At 38.8% G+C, this 4,691-nt stretch overlaps 1 pseudogene; it reads right to left on the bottom strand.

Annotated features, from left to right (window-relative positions):
• LOC140946040 (alpha-1A adrenergic receptor-like) overlaps positions 1-4,442 on the bottom strand; it is a 9,090-nt pseudogene extending 4,648 nt beyond the window's left edge.
• Between the last annotated feature and the right edge of the window lie 249 nt (positions 4,443-4,691).

Here is a 4,691-nt window from a genome sequence, read left to right as displayed (position 1 = left end):
TATGCCTGCATTTCTTCATTGCTTATCAAGTCAGAATTACATATCGAAATTGGGAGCTATCGACGTGAGTCAACGTTTTTTGGTTATTGAATCAAATTTCTGTTAATATTGTTTGAAAAACATCCTTTCACATTTATAAAACTATTCATAACATATAACTTTACAGCGCTCTGTTAATTTTAATGTCAATAATTTTACATCAATACTAAAATTTTAAACTCGTGCATGTCGTCGCAGCGTGAAGTCTTGGTTGGAATCCCAGCGCTATTACAAAGGAGGACGTTAAATGAAACAAAGAATCGCACATTAAAATGCTTAAAACGGTACTACTAGTGCTGTTTTAAGTTTTAAGTTTTAAGTTTTCAGCAAATCTAAACCATACTCTACGACTTCTTACGAACATGTGAGTATTTTAACTTTAGGTAAACTTAAAGACTCTTTTACCTTTGGTTTTGCTCAGTTTTCATTCATCGTTAACGAATAAATAAGCAATTTTCTTTCTCAGTTTTACAGAAAGAATTTTCATTCAAACTAGACGATTGTGGAGTGTTTGTAATCAGCCAATAGAAGCCTTTGTCTAGTGTCGCGGGTTACGAGAATTTTGCAGTTAATCAGAAAGCAAGCATTTTTGTCAGCTATCATAAAAGAATTTGCTCATGCTTTTAGCTGTGCGTATATCGAGTTATGGATGCACTTGAGAATTTTGGAGAGCACTCAAGAAGCTATAGAGTTGCTCTCGGCTGCGCCTCGAGTTACTCTTACGTATCTGTCGCGCTCTCCAAACTTACAGCGTGCATCGATAACTCGATGTACGCACGCTGACGCATGAACAAATTCTTAAATAGCGAACTAAACTTTGCCAGTCCCTTGGCCCTGCGTTATATCGAGGTTCTACTGTTCGTTGCTCCAATCAATATCAAAATTAAATCAGTTGCTTTAGTGTTAATTAGTACAGAGCGTTTTTACCAATTCTGCAAAAAGGAGCCGAACTAACGGAATGGGCTATTGCATTTAATATCCGTACCCCACCCCTCGGTTGAGGACATACCCTGAAGGTAGGCTAAAATTGCATTTACCCCTGAAGACTTCCATAAAGTATGGGCTTACCCTTGAAGAATATGAGTCAGTACCCCTGAAGAATTTCGTGAACATTAAAGCCTCACCCTCAAAGAATACCATATTTTTTTACTCTACTCCTAAAGAAATCCTCATTGTTATAACTTACACCTGGAGAATTTTATGGTTCCTCAACCGGGGATGAGGGGTGGGGATATTAAATGCAATAGCCCAATGGCATCCGAGTTACAAGAACCAGAATTCGAGTTATCGGGATAAGTTTCAGTGAAATTTTGATCAAGGGAAAGGAAATTTAGTTCGACTTTAATAACAAGTATTCGCGTTATCCGAGTTCGAGAAAAACGCAATTGTGAAGGCGGCTTTTGAACTTTAGAGTTCGCGTGTTTGTGAAAAACGCAGTAAGGTTAAGAGAGTAAGCATAGATTTAAAATGTGTTGACAGTTTACTGAGACTTTGCTGTTAGCTGCGCGTTTTTCCGGTTTTATAGTTTGTGGTATCAAAACACCTGAGCATATATATTATGCTAGTTATAGTTGTCACTAAATCTGCCCCCGACCTTTTAAAACCCGAATGAAGACACCTTGTGGTTGTCCATGTATTTGCCATGAACCTTTGAAATGCAGTTTTCGTATCAGAGTTTCTGAGTGTAATTCTTTTGTTCTCTTTTGTGTTTTCTCAATTATTACACTTTGTTTCCTGGGTTAATGAAAATCCTCATACATGACATGCCTAGGATGGACAATTGTTTTTTATACATCTCATAATGAGTTCAACCAACACTGCAAATGTAATAGAACGCGTGTTAAACAGCAAAACCATCTTTAATTATCTATTTGTAACTAAATTTCCTATAACTAATGTGTCGAACGGATGCTTTGGCTTCGAGTGTGACATTCTTGAACGCAACGTCGAACGCAACTGATATAAATGATTTCGCAATAAACTAACCATACAAAAACATGGACCACTGTTTCAAGTTTCTCACCTTTGAGATATTTCCCAGTTCATTTTTTCTGGCATGTCCTTGTATCAAATAAAATAATCGGGATTTCGCCATAAACTAACCCTAAAAACACATGGACCACTGTTTATTAAACCCTGAATACCTTAATATAGAACAAAACCCGGTTATTTTACGATAGCACCTTTCTTGTCTTTGACTGGGTTTTGAGAAATTTGAGCTATTCCTGATGTGGTTTGAATCGAGTTTGTCGATCCACGTTGACAAAACCAGTTTAAAGTTCTGTCGATCCACGTTGCTGATTTGTGTCTGACAAATCAAGTTCTTTAATACCAAACAATTGTGCAGTACTGCTGAATAACTTTTTAACTCTATAGAAATATGTATCTCGCAATAACCTTCGCGAAACTCGGTTTGGTAACGGCACTCAAGTTAAGCCCTGTCGGTCGGGGTTACGAACTGGACGGGTGACCAGCCGCGAATATCGTGTTAAAGGTCCATACGTTGTTCTTTCTCTTCTTCTTCTTCTTTTTTGTGTATTATGTAGTGTTATTGTTAACGGTGTATTGAAAAGCACATTTAGCATTATTTCGCCGCCCGCATTTAGAAAAAGACAAAAACAAAGAACAAATATGGCCCGGTGCAGTTCGCCTGAAAATTATTGCTATTCGGGCCGTAATACGGAGCTGAAACTTTGCAGACTTTGATCTATATATCTGCGGGGAAACCGGCAAACTAAGAAATCTGGGTTTTCGACAGTGTAAAACGATCATAATTCCTTTGATTCCAATCTCCTGCTCCTCTGTCTGTTGTTGCCGGCGTTGCCTTCGCTGTGCTCATCGATGTTCCTTCTACTCCGCGGTTTCTTGTTGACGTCTTCTCCTTCGTTGTTCACGCTGAATTTGAAGTCGGCGTTCTCGCTCTAGAGGAGTTTCGGTGGAAAATCTTCCCGGACGAGGATTTGGAGCCACTTGTTGTGCTTGTGTACGACACAATTCGGCGAATGCGACTCGTTGACAAACCCAGTTTGCGCGGTTGCTGAGCCACGCACACGCGCAGAAAATTAACCGGGACCACCGTGCGCGCCTAGTTTCATCAAATCGGGAAAGCTTCGCATATACTAACAGTAATACGATACTTCTTCTTTACGCGGGGGACATTAGGGTGCCTCCTCGGGTTCCGAACCCTGCGGGGGCAATAAGAATATCGAGGCTGAAATTTGCGAAATTTTCAGAATATTTTAAGAATAAAGCCGAGGCTGAGATTTTGAAAAGGATAGATATAATTTTGTGTGCAAAATGCTTTTTTTAAAGCCAAAACGGCCAAGTGTCGTTTGACGTGACATCTTGACCTCGCCGACTGCAACGAAAAGCGATGGAGCACGTGCACAATGTAACACGATACAGATCTAGATACCAAACACTCGTAACTGATAAGCTATAATTTAAGAATAATACAAGAATATTTTCAGCCTAAAATCGGCAGAAAAATAAGAATATTCAGCCTGGGCCGGAAAAACAACATTCTTATAAAAAAAAGAGTGTACTATAAAATTAATTAGTCGCTAAAATTGTGAAGGATTAAATTAAATTAACTGCAAAAACCGTGGACGAAGATCCTGCTAATTGTAAACGTTGGATCTCTAGAAAAGAGATCAAATCAGCCAAAATATAAAGAACCAAGAACGAGAAGTCCAAAGACTACTGCAAAGCTGATTTAAATAACAATATTTCGGTTGTGCATGAAATTGAATGTAACAGAGCTACAGTGGAACCTCGAAATACCAAGATATACCAAGGGACTGGCAAAACTTACTCGTTCGCTATACTAAGGTTTGGTCCATCTCCCGGGGTCCATCTCCATAATATTTTTCAACTGCTGGAGCGACGAATACCCCCTAGTTGTGGTAGGGTTCTTTAAAAGTGTTAAGGTTCCACTGACTACTGAAACAGTCCGCCCGATGCGATTGATCGATTAAAAAAGCGTTTTGGGACCTATGGTTGTGGTAACCTGACGATCAATCTTGGCACTGCCGACTAGAAAATTACGCAAATGAGTTTCAGTTTTCACACCGAACACGCAACGTAAATGGAGAGAAAATGAGATATAAAAAGGCCTTGAGTCAACAAACAATGAAAATGTAAACATACCCACTCAGCTAGTTACAACCGAAGCACAGTTAATGGTCCATGATAAGCTAGAATTCAAATGCTGCATTCGTGATATGAAAAAAGTCATTTTCACTCACCAATCAGATACAGTGGCGGTACGTAGACGTTCGGCTGTAACGGTACTAAGATGATTATCCAAATATTCTGGATATATCTTGTGAATAAATAATACGATGACACTTTTTTGCAGTAAAACTGAAATTAGTAGCTAAGTGGAACAGCAATCGTTTCCCGTGATAATTTTCTTGTTTATAGTTTGTAAGTTCTCGTAATGGCTTTTTCATGCATGACGTTATCTCATCACCAATCACATCCTCTTGGGTGTATAAATAATATATGTGGTTATACAGGTTATATGATACGGCATTTTTATTGCCTTGATGTACATTGTTATCGCAGGGAAACCGCACGTAATCTCCCGTTTCCTTCCGAAAATTTCTAACCGATGTGATAAAAATTATTTCCAGTGTTCCAGTTCGAAA

Source organism: Porites lutea, chromosome 8, assembly GCF_958299795.1.
Source record: "Porites lutea chromosome 8, jaPorLute2.1, whole genome shotgun sequence".
Taxonomy (NCBI): Eukaryota; Metazoa; Cnidaria; class Anthozoa; order Scleractinia; family Poritidae; genus Porites; species Porites lutea.
This window is presented reverse-complemented; position numbering and strand designations above follow the sequence as displayed.